At 47.3% G+C, this 12,441-nt stretch overlaps 1 protein-coding gene across 2 annotated transcripts in view; it reads right to left on the bottom strand.

Moving 5' to 3' along the window:
• CEND1 (cell cycle exit and neuronal differentiation 1) overlaps positions 1 to 7,024 on the bottom strand; it is a 36,586-nt gene extending 29,562 nt beyond the window's left edge. The window contains exon 1 of one of the 2 annotated variants that reach the window (XM_084856737.1): positions 6,868 to 7,024. The gene's annotated coding sequence lies outside the window, so the exon portion shown is untranslated. Of the gene's footprint in view, positions 1 to 3,346; positions 3,395 to 6,867 lie in introns of those variants that run through there. The other variant, XM_084856747.1, reaches the window with a different exon arrangement.
• Positions 7,025 to 12,441: the final 5,417 nt, after the last annotated feature.

Genomic DNA, 12,441 nt, shown 5'->3' with positions numbered 1-12,441 from the left:
CTACAGGGGGAAATTAGCATTTCCCATATTCTCTAATCATTTCAATGTGGAAAAACAAATGTACATTTTCTCCATCTTAAAGGCACCCTTCCCCTCACCCAAGATGGATGCTGCCTGGTCTGGCTGTAAAGAGCCCTGGTGTGTGTGTGTGTGGGGGGGCTTCCACTCTAGAGAGACAAAGTAGGGTCGGTTCTAGCTTGGGACTTGAGGCTCTGAAGCTCTGAGTTAAAAGAGCAATCCACTGCCCCCAGCATTGTTTGTTTGCCTCTCTGAAGTCGTGTGCCCATCCTCCAGAAAAGAAGGAACCCTCCATCGGTTCCAGTTCTTCCCCAGTCATCCTCCCTTAGATCCGGTTGTGACAAGGACCCTGGCATTGGGTCTACTTTGTGAGCTGCTCTCTCTTGCCCACAACCGTGCTGTGTTGGGGCAACTTACTTGAAGGAGTGTCTCCTCCCATTTTTCTATTCATCCTCTGAGGCCCTTCTCCACGTGCCTCCACCAAATGATGCAAGACAGGTGGCTACAAGAGAGGGGGCCTTTCCAGTGGTGGCACCCGATCTGTGGAATGCCCTCTCCAGAGAGACTCATCTGGTGCCTACATTATGGTCTTTTTGACATCAGGCAAAGACCCCTTTATAGTCCCCATGCATTTTAGGGACTGTTTTTAGTGCCATTCTATTTCTACGGTTGCTGCTGCTGCTGCTACTACTATTTTTACTATTATTTTGCTGATGGTTTTATTTTGCTTTTATCAATCCCATTTTATTGCTATTGTTTTATGGTTATCTTGTTTGTTAATTTGTACACCACCAGGGAACTTTGGTGATTGGGTGCTTTTAAGACATGATATATACATAAATATGTACCAGATCACAGAAGGGAAAAGCCCCAGCCTCCAAGTAAATTTGAAGAACCACCAATGCCCTTTTTTCCTGCAAAAGGACTAGAAACTTTGACAAGCAATTCTATGAGTTTCATTCATTCATTCATTTATATTTATATCCCACCTTTTTTCCTCTTGCAAGGAACCCAAAGCGGCTTACATTATCCTCCTCCTCTCCATTTTAGCCTCACAACAACAACCTTGTGAGGTAGGTTGGGCTGAGAGCCTGTGACTGGCCCAAAGTCACCCAGTGAGCTTCCATGGCCGAGTGGGGACTAGAACCTGAATCTCCCTGCTCCCAGTGCAACACTCTCACCACTATGCCACACTGGCTCTCAAGGGCTTTCAGGGCTTGTCACCTGTATTTGTCGATAAGCCCCCTGTTTTTAAGAAAGTTCTCATCCAGGCATGGATGCCCTTTGTAGACTTAGCAATGTGGCCCAAGAAGAACCTGGAAGAACCAATTTCAAATCTCACTTCAATGGTAGCCTTAGGCAAGTTGACTTTTCTCATGTCTATTCCCAGACACTGGACGATACCTGGAAGTCACTAGATATACCTGCAAACTAAAGCCCTGTGTGCACTCCCTGTCCCTCTACTACCAACTTAACTGCATACACAGGGTTTTATTGCTATTGGACGCACATGATCTCTGCTCAGGCTGCACATCTATGCTTATGCTGGAAATGCTTCCTGTGCAGGAATTTCGCAGCACATGAAGCAGTCTTCAGGACCACACAGTTGTTATACAGCACCCAGTGAAATATCTGGCAAACCCATCCTAGCCTAGCTAGCAGGCACTCATGAGGCACAGCAAACAATGCTGACCTAAATTTTTGGGAGATGTTTATGACTCTCCCTCTCAATCCGGCAATTATCCCCCCTTTCTCCGACTACGGCACTCTTAGAGGTTCCTTTCTCCTTTTGAATTGCAACACACCCAGAGCCAAGGGTTGGCAATTGCTTTTACAAGCCACTTCTGAGATGGAGAGGCTCGCCCTCCAAAGGTTTTTTTCCATTCAGGCTGATAATGACACTGCTACACATTAAACATTGGCTACACGTTCCTGGTGTGTAGGAAACCCCTGGATCACGTGCCGCCCAATCCTATGGTCATAGAATCATATAATAGTAGGGTTGGAAGGGGCCTATAAGACCATCGAATCCAACCCCCTGCTCAATGCAGGAATCCAAGTCAGAGCATCCCTGAGAGGTGGCTGTCCAGCCCTGTCTTGAATGCCTCCAGCGTGGGAGAGCCCACCACCTGCCTAGGTACTTGGTTCCATTGCTGTATTGCTCTAACAGTCAGGACGTTTTTCCTGATGTTCAGCTGGAATCTGGCTTCCTGTAACTTGAGCCCATTCTTCTGTGTCCTGCACTCTGGGATGATCAAGAAGAGATCCTGGCCTTCCTCTCTGTGACAGCATTTCAAGTACTTGAAGAGCGCTATCTTATCTCCCCCCAGTCTTCTCTCCTCAAGGTGAAACATGCCCAGTTCTTTCAGTCTCTCTTCACAGGGCTTTGTTTTCAGTTCCCTGATCATCTTTGTTGTCTTCCTCTGAACCCTCTCCAGAGCACGATGGTTGCCTTCCCTTAGTGTGGCAAATATTTGCCTAGTCAGGGCGAGTTCATAACGATCAGTAGAATCAAGTGGAAAAGCTTTAAAACACATCTTCCCCAGGAAGGAAAAAGCACCTCCACCCCCATCTGCAGCCTGCGGTGGTGCAATCCAGGAAAGACGTCGCCACTTGATTTTACTGATTGTACAAACTGGCACTTTATTCCATAGGAGGGGGGTGGGGAGAGATCACACACTATCCAATGAACTTCCCAAATCATTTGTACTGGCTGTCCTAGTCTACAGTAAGAAAAGTCACTCCTTCAAAGCCACTGACACATGGCAGATTCTTCACTGATTGCTGACAAGATGAGTCTTAGTCTCACAGGAACCATGAAGAACTAATTGGAGCATCTCACTGGATTAACTGCTAGCTGGGAGGCAGGCCCAGTGCAGCACCCTTGCAGGACCCACTACTGACATCTACCCCAGCAATCTCCAGTAGGGTTCTGAGAGCTCTCATCTTCATTTACCACAATGCCCCGGAGCAGTGTTACATTGAGGGGCACTGTAGAAAATTGAAATGGTGGCTCCCAGACACACACCAAAGACTACCAGAAATTAATGAAAGCCACCTACATATACGGGCAAAAGGAAAGGGATACACTTGGAAACATCACTGTCATGGGGGCTAAACCTATTCCCTGACCCTAGTGATCCAAGCCATAAAAAATCATGCCTGGGCCCATCTGTATAGCATTGCCATAGAACAATACTGTTTCTTTGTCACATTATAGCTGAGACCTAGCTGAATCTGCACCAGTGTTCCCATTTGTCACTTTCATCCCCTGTCACTTTCTGGCAGAAGCTAATCCTGGCCACTTCACAATCTAGAACCCAGTTACCTTACAATCCAGCCTTACTGTTCCCCCCACCTTTTTGCATGCTGCTTCACTGGTCTTCGCAAGTTTACCGTTATTTACAAAAAGAAATTTAAAATCGAGTGGGCCATTTCAGGAGGAGGAAGCATATGTATGTAAGATATCACAATACAAGGCTGCACTGGGCAAGGGAAACCAGCTGCTCTAGGATGCCAGTGAGCTATCAGAGGCTCCTTCTTGGACTCTGGTGGAAGAGGGGGGAGGAAGAGCTGTGGGAGGTGGTGGCGGGTGACAAGAGTGCAAGTAGCTTTTTCTGGCTCGCAACACCACCAACATGTTTTGCCCCAAAATGTTTTGCTTTACTCTGTTACAATCTCAGGATAAACAAACATGTTTAGTCCACCCAACATTTGTGTCTCATTTTTTCCATCTCCACATTGGGGTTATTAATACTTAACTTCCATGCAGATTTGTTGTAGCGAACCACAGGGACAACTTTAATGCAAACAAGCTCCTGTTAAGCTTGCAAAGGTGACATGGAAGTTGATTTATTGTGAGTTTGTTTAAGTATTTTATTTATTTAAAAAATTATATAATGCCCTCAGGCCCCCAAAAGTGCCCCAAGCAGGTTCATAATAATAAATATACATCTTGATACATTAAGACTAAAAGCAATAAAAAAATCTTTAAAACCACCACCTAAAGACAACTGTATCAAGAGTATAACATTGCTGCCCTGTCACCTGCATTATTTTGCATTCAGGCCATGGCTTGTGCGAGGGCATTTAGTCCTCTCTCTTTGTCAAATACAGAAGCATTCACAAAACCATAAAGAGAGAACAAAAATCACCATAGTGATGAACCATGCTTCCCAAAGAGACAGTGGACTCCGTTGAGCTTATCAGCATTCCTGATAATAAGCAACTTCTGTTTCCCTCTAACTGAACTCAAAACTATATAATGACCTGCATGTGTTGTCAGCAATTGCCTTAAGAGCAACGATTGGACAGGACCTTGCAAGATCTCCTGAACTGCACGAGCACTGGCCCAAAGCTGCTGTGTCACACTTGAAATTTAAGTAGCCTTTGCAGATAGAGATCCCGACTCAGTTTGAAGCAATGACCTTTAGCAAGTAATGGCATACATGCCCTTGGGAGGACCATGGAGAGCTCATGCCTACCTGCAATCTACAGAAGCCAAGCTCTCCTCTTCCTGCCCATTCCCCTGATAATGCTGAGAAGAGATTTAGTGGGAAACATATATGCACCATCAATTCATAGCCCACGCTCTCCACAGTAGGTTATTAATAATAGCCAAATTTATTGAGAGAGAAAGCTGGCAAAAGCGCTCTTTCTTCTGCTGCAGTGAGCTCTCATTCAAAGACCTGACCAGGGGAAATGGATGCCACTGAGCTCTGAAGTTGCCAAGTGGTGGCCATGGCAGAATGCCAGAAGAGTGGGTGGTGGTAAAGGAAAGAGACTGCTCAAGAATGCCTGGCTTCTATGAGAGAATCGTGAATTTTCTATGCCACACCTTTAAAAGGCAATGGTATAAGTAGCTTTCAAAGCACCATCCAGACCTCACTGGTAGAAAGCCATAGAAATGAAAACAATAATGATAATGATTGGTCCTGAACATTTGTTGTCTATGTAAAGAAGATGTTCACATAACCCAAACCAAAGTCAAGGAAAAATAACCTGCTACCATATACCTAATCTATATGTAGGTAAATCTACCTACTTCTGAAATGAAATAAGATGATTTCCCTGAGGGAGTTAGATATCACTATCATAAAAATAAATGGAAAAACCTGTCTTTGACTCGGTGTACTGAATCCAAAGGGACTTGAGTGCACCTAACTTTATCTGGATTGTGACCCAAATGGTACTCTAGAACTGTGTTGTGGTTATTATCTGAAGTGGGGGTGTTCTGGAAACAAAAAGGGACGTCTACTGTATTTTATTGGAGCTGTAATTAATGTTCTGGAATAAGGAACAGTCCTTCAAAATAAAGGGTCTCTAGTAATCCTACTCTAAGGGTGCAGATTTTCAGAAATCCTCAGCCTTTAATTACCCAAATATCCTAACCCCTTCTGACAATCTGGCCACAGACAAAATCTGTGGGGTGCTCAGAAAAAGAAACAAAACACCAGCCCTTGTTTGAAGGCTGAAATGGGAGCAAAGCTTTTCTGGACAAAGAAAATCTTGCCCCCAACTTTGTATTTTGAATGCCTGGAAAATTTGACACTTAACTCTCTTTTTGCTTTAGAAGGAAAATACCTCTTCAAGCTATATAGGGTATATAAAGGAGTAACCAAGGCAGAAATACACCACAGAGCTTCTAACATAATTCAGATGCCCCCTAATTCAACATGCATTCAGCACCCAGCTAGTAGGTTTAAAACAAAGATGCACAGTGTATCAGCGTCCATTTGCAATCCACTTCCCATCTATTTTTATAACCTCAATTGTAAATTTGAGGAAAGCTAGGATGCAATAAGCACCATTAATATCTCTTTTGTTTTAATAGTGCTGGCACACACACACACACACACACACACTTTTTCTAGCACAAAGTGGAGGGAGGAACACAACCTAAGGATTATCATTTCAAAGAAGGAGGATATTTTTGACAGGATGTGAAACTGGATTGATTGAGCAAACTGGTGTTTGGTTTCACATCCTACCTGCAGGATATAATTAAAACTGGGAAAACCCACAGTTGATGCAAAATACAGCCTAACTTTAACAAGATTATCCAGGCTTGAAAAATGGGTATTTCAAAAGTACTTGAAAATGCAAAAGGTGCCCATTTTTCTCTTGGGTGTATTTCAGTTTACAAAATGCTTTAAATAAACACACACCTGATCCTCAGCTGTGCTTTTAACATGTAAGCTAAAAACAACTGTGCTTCTAGGCTGTGACAGCATGTTCTTCTTCATCCATTTCATAGGGATGGGTGGTAGAAAAAATCCCCCTAGAGAAAAGCTTGGCTGACATTCTCCTGAGCATCCATGGCAATCTTCACCCCAAATAATAATAAACAAAGAAATTGTAGCAGCTGCACAATGACTCAAGCAAAACGCAAGCGAGGTTCTGCCATACAGGCCTCAGCTTAGGGTCTTAGTCTTCTGCTTCTGTGAATGCTCACGCCCACCATCTGACCTTCAAGGAAGAAGGAAGGCCATAGGAGCCCTGGGTGTGGAACTGAATGCGTTCCACGAGAGTCTTTTCTCTTTTCTTTTCTTTTTTTTTTAACTTTGCTCAGGTAGCAACAGTTGCCAGGATCAGTCCGGATCAGAAAGCCTGTCCTGATCGAGCCGCGTTTGCCATAGCAGCCCAGTGACCTCTCTCGCCAGAGATGCGCACACCTCTTTCACAGGCACCGCCGGGCTCGGCCTCGGCCTCGGCTCACCTGCATGCAACGACATGCACCGCCCCTCCCCGCATATACACCTGCCCGCCCCACATATTTCCCTCCCTCTGGGGATCCATGTGCAAGAAAGCCGACGAGAAAAACGAGCGCGCAAACAGACAACCCCGTACCTTTTCTCCCACCCTTGGCTCCTGGCTGCTGCTGTCACACCTCGGAAGCTGGATGTTCCGCAGAGAGGAGGAACGGATGAAGAACAGGAGAGGAGCGGGGGGGGGGGCGAGATGCCCCGGGAGTTTCCCACAGTGCCTCGCTGCAGACCTGCATGAAGCGAAGGAGCAGGAGGGAGGCGGGCCAGGAGGCGGAGGCTCGCCGCGAGGGCGGGGCGAGGGGAGGGGCCCGGCGCGGCGGCGAAGCTGCAGCGGGTCCCGCTCCCCGGGCGGCCGAGCGCGGTTCGCTGCCGGGCACGCGGGAGGGCGCAGCGAGGGCTGGCGGCGCCGATTTCGGCGGCGCCCCGCGTCCGGCCTGGGTTTCAGTCAGAACCAGCCGGGACGCTGAGGGAGCTGTCCCACGTGCGGAACCCATTTAGGGATCACCACCTCGGGCAGCTCCTTTAGGGCCCCGGCTGGTTCTGACCGAAACTGGGATCGGAGCCACCGGCCTCGGCTGGCGAGACGAGCGAGGCCCGGTGCCGCGGGGGGCTGCCTTGCCGCGGGCGGGGCTCTGCGGGGCGGGGGGCACGCTCCTTCGGCGCGCCCTGCGCGGCCGGCGCCGGGCAGCGAGGTGCGCCTACGAAGCGCAGCGAAGGGGCCCAGCGGGAGAAGCTGGCGGGCCACAGCGAGGCCTTCGAAGCGTCCGGCGATGCGTGTTACTTCGGGAGGGCCCCGCCCGCAAGGCCGGCTAACTGGCTTGCCTCTGGGGGCGCAGGGGCAAACGAGACCCTTTTGCCGTCTCCCGAGTCCCGGCACGGACGAGGCCGCTTCGTCGGGCGCAGCGTCTCCGGCGACTTGCACAATCGCCCGGGTTGTGCGATCCGATCTGAAGCGGTGCCCGGGAGGCGCTCGCGGGTGGCCCGCGGCGCCAAGCTGTGCTGCCAGCTGCCGCCCGCCCCCAAGCCGCTGCTCCCCAGCTGTGCCGGACTACCATTCCCAGGATCCTGGCTGCGGGATTCTGGGAGTTGGACTCCAGCACATGGAGGGCGCCCACTTGGGGGAAGGCTGTAGCTCGCGGGAAGGGCGAAGGGAGCCGCCGCCGCCTGGCCTGATCTGGCGGGGAGGAACTCTGCGCGGAGCGGAGCGAAAGTCCGCTTGGGGCCTGAGACCCGGCTGGGCCCAGGTGCTCCTGGAGGGGTCCGCTTCCCCCTGGAAAAGAGGGCAATCTGCCCTCGCCCCCAGAGCGGCTGCGATCGCGGGCTCGGGAGCGCGCGTCCCTCTTTCGCCTCGCAGGTACGCCGCGAGCTGGGGAGGCTCGTGCGCGTTTGCTTCGACACGGCTGTAAGCCGAAGGAAAGGGTCACGGCGCCAAAGCAGTGTGAACTGGACTTGCGGCCGGTTGCCGCACTTCGTTCCCCTTCGGTAGCCTGCCCCGCTTATGTTAAAAAGGGGGGTTGTTTTAGACTGGTGGCGCGTTTGCCGCGCGAGGCTGAGAAAAGCTGCCCCCTTTGAAGTTGCCTTTCACATGTCGTGTGAAAAGTGTTATTATACAGTTTAGTCTCTAGGTGGCACCGGACTTCACGTATCTAGGAGGAGTCAAGAGTTTCCATTTGCTGTGTTTGTATAAGAAACACAAAAGTTCCGGCGTAGTTCCCTGACTGGTACATCCTCCCGCCAAGGGGAGGGCAGAAAGCAGATCACCAGTTACGTTGGATTTCAACTCCCAGAATTCCTGACCATTGGCCGTGCTGGCAGGGGCTTCTGGGAGTTGAAGCCCAAAACTTTCCGCTGACTCCTGCTCTAACCGCCCGTGACACGTTCTGTTGCCCTTTGCATCTGACCACCCGCCTTCTATTTCACAGTTCCGTGTAATTCGTTGTTTACATACTTCTGAGGTGCTAGAAGTTGGTCCAGTAAAAAAGTAAATTATGTTGGTTTTCTTATTTGGGGGGTGGAGTACGTAGATCCACATGAGGATCGACTGTCTGAACCAAGCAAAGTTCCAGTTGAGATAAATAGGGATTTAAAGTGCTTGACTTCCACTGCATCATGACTTGTCAAATCTTTGTTTTTTGTGAAACCAGATGGTCTAACTTTCAGCCACATTTGTGTACTTGAGCAGTGGGAAAACCAAAGTGTCTTCTAAGATGGCCTTCCCCAATGTGATGCCTTCCAGGTGTTTTGGGCTTCAACTCCCATCAGCCCCAACCAGCCAATGGTGAAGGATAACGGGAGTTGTTGCTCTAAGACACTAAGGCCTGCATGTGATTCCTGTAAAGCTTCTGTCCTCTGCTCTGTTGCCATTGCAGCAGATGAATCTGTTGCTTATTCCCCAGAAAAACGTTAGTCTTCATTTCAGCAGGGCATATGGCTGGGCCTTGCTCAGTCTTGAGAACAGCAGCTACGGGAAGAGCATCTTTATCAGAAGACAATCTGAACACAGAGCATTTAACCTCAGATACCCATGGGGCTGATTTTTCTATGCTGACTCCCAGATACCTTTTGCAAAGACATGTAAAAAGGCAGACATGACTTTCAGCAGGTCTTTTTGTATTTTGGCAAAGTTGTTACAAGACAGACAAGTTGAAGGTCGAGTAGCTATTTGAAATCAATAACAACTGAAGAACCTGCTGCATCTTAATGTTTGGAAATTTTGGAGGGTGTCCTAGAAGTGGCTTAAATAATAAATGGTCTTCAGAGGTCCTATAAACATCTCTCAGAATTAAATGGAGCTACTTCAGAAGAACTGTCCCTGTATATTTCAACCAGAGCACCATTTCTTATTACACGAGATTAGATTGGGATTTTAAAATTTAAATAATGAGACCTGTCAAATAATGATCACCATGCAGTTGTATTTTTAAAAGGTAGACTTGTTTCAGCCTGATCTGTATCTGAAAGAGAGTCCACAGGAAGCCATGCTGAGTTTCTCAACTGCCAAAAGATTGTCAGCATATATGTTTTGGGGTTGTTTTTCCTTCGTAGGCCAGTAAATGAAAGTTAGCATTAATTTCTCCTCCACCACTACTTTTCAGAAAATCTGTGGTGCTAGGTTTGATACATAAGTGTGTTTTTATTTAAAATACAGTGATCCATATACTGGTAACCTCCAGACTGGACTACTGTAAATGCACTATAAATAGGGCTGCCTTGGAGACTGTTCGGAAACTACTTCTTTCAGAATAAGTCCAATAGTTAATTGGGATCAGTTGAGGGGAACATTTTGCCAATAGCTGCTCTGGCATCAGCTTAATTTGGCATTCCGCTGCATACCTTCAAAACCCTACATGGCTTTGGACCTGGCTGGGTACCTAAATAATTGCCCGCTCCAGTCTGAGCTTGCCCATATTTTCAGAGGGGCCCCCCTCCAGATGTCCCTGAAGTGAGGCAAGTGGCTACTGAGGAAAAGAGCCTTGTTGGTTGTTGTGGCACCTTGTTTGTGGAATGTTCTTTCCAGGAAGTCTCACCTGATGCCTACATTGCTGCCTTTTACAACTTTTGCATCACCACAACAGTTCATAGAGGATCCCTGGATCTGAGATATTTCTCCTTTCCCTCCTGCTGTTTGTCTGGTGATATTCATTATCTATCACAGCAAAATTCCAACCCACAACTATTGCCTGTAGGCACCACTGATTTTTCTTTTTTTAATGAAAAAGAAATGCGCAGAGCAAAATGTGTCAACAGTGGGGAATTTACAAATGGCCAGGAGATGGCAGTCACCTGCTCTGAGAAAAAACATGGATGAAGCAGGCAGGACAAATGAACAAAGGTGACCCAGTTGCTTTTGCAAAAAGCCAGTCCAGAGTTTTGAGAGAGAGAATGCAGGCAAGAGGAAAATAGAGGCATGTCCTGATTACCCCATAATTTTATTGAGCTGTGCCACAAATTAAGCAAATAGAATCGCTCCCTCCCAATTCAGATATCAGAGTGTGGAGAATCAGGACATAGCACTGAACATTAGATTAGCTGCTTTATCTTTTGATTTAAAAAAAATCTCACTGGGGAAGTGTGAGGTTTTAAAAATGATGAATGGCTAACTTGTATCAGTGTCACCATCCTGGACTCAAACAATGAGCCAGAAGCCCCTGGGGATGCACATACACACACACATTTATCTTGCATAGAGTTGTGTTTCCATGGAAGCAGAATGGCCTTTAAACCATATTGAATGACTAATGTATGATGCAAGAGGATTTCGTAAATCAGGACTTCTGCATTAAGGTGGCCTGCAAAGAAACTAAGGGGCTAGCTCGATTTCACAGAAACAAAAGGAACCTTGATCTAGTCCAGGGGTGGGGAATGTGTGGCCTTCCAGATCTTGTTGGACTGCATCTCCCATCATCCCTCACTGTTGGCTCGGGCTGATGGAAGCTGCAGTCCAACATCTGGAAGGCCAGCTCCCCCCCCAAGGGAAGTTAACCCAAATGGACAGCATTTACAGCAGATGTTGTCCAGTGTTGTGCAAAACCAGAAAACCCTGCCTTTATCCTCAGTAGGCAAGCTGAAGCTTTGCTCAAACCCCGTTCAGGTAAGCTCCAGCTCAGCCACTGAACATAGTTCAAAAAGCTTAGCTCCAGTTTGCTGATAGTTTTATAGGACCTCTAGAGACCACTTATTTATTTAAGCCGTTTCTAGGACACCCTCCAAAATTTCCAAGGCAGTGTACAATAACTAGTAAAAATGCAACATGAACAGTAAAAAGGCAGTGTTAAAAAATACTTTTCTATTGTTCTTCTGGAGACTATACTGAAGACAATGCCATTATGGTAGGTGTATCTCCTGTGGAGACTTTGAAGGACGTTGACTACCTAAATTCGTCAAGGAAGATTGGAAGCTAGCTGTTTATTGAAATTATTCCAGTACATTCAAGCTACTGAAGACAACAAGAGTAAAAAACATGGGTCAGTGTCGTTTTTATAGCATAGGTGTTATTATATGTATTATCCTGAGGATAATGTTATTTTTTGTGGGGGTAGGCTAGCATGCTTTTTGTATATTTCTTGAGGCCAAATTTCACCAGGGGCTTCCAGCTCACAGCGTTAGCCATTAATGCTATACCAGCTCTCTCAGCTGCAGCTCACTTTCAGAAGATTTGTCATCAGGATGCTGATGAGTCATAATCTGGACTTGTATAGGAGAATTCACAAGCCTATTCCATGTACAAAAGATCAACTGAAGGTCAGCTTGACCCAGTTTCCATGTAACAACCAACCATGGATTTAATTAATTAAAACAACCCAGAAACAGGATGTTCCCAGATTGTTTTCTAAACTGGATGCAAAGTGGAAGCAGCAAGCAGGCAGGAGGCAGCTTGCTTGCTTGCTCCAATGTGACTCCAACTAACCATGGGTTGGTTGGTTTTGTTGTTGTTGTTCAGTCGTTCAGGTCACTCTTCGTGACCCCATCGACCATAGCACGCCAGGCCTTCCTGTCCTGTGCTCTCTCTCGGAGTGTGCTCAAGTCCATATTCATTGCATCCGTGATGCTATCTAGCCATCTCATTTTCTGCCACCCCTTCTCCTTTTGCCTTCAGTCTTTCCCAGCATCAGGGTCTTTTCCAGAGAGTTTTCTCTTCGCATTAGGTGGCCAAAAT

Source organism: Heloderma suspectum, chromosome 1 (assembly GCF_057233095.1).
Source record: "Heloderma suspectum isolate Gila_16-S chromosome 1, 16-S_ref, whole genome shotgun sequence".
In the NCBI taxonomy this organism is placed as follows: Eukaryota; Metazoa; Chordata; class Lepidosauria; order Squamata; family Helodermatidae; genus Heloderma; species Heloderma suspectum.
Note: the sequence above shows the minus strand (reverse complement) of the source record. Positions and strands in the feature narration are given on the sequence as shown.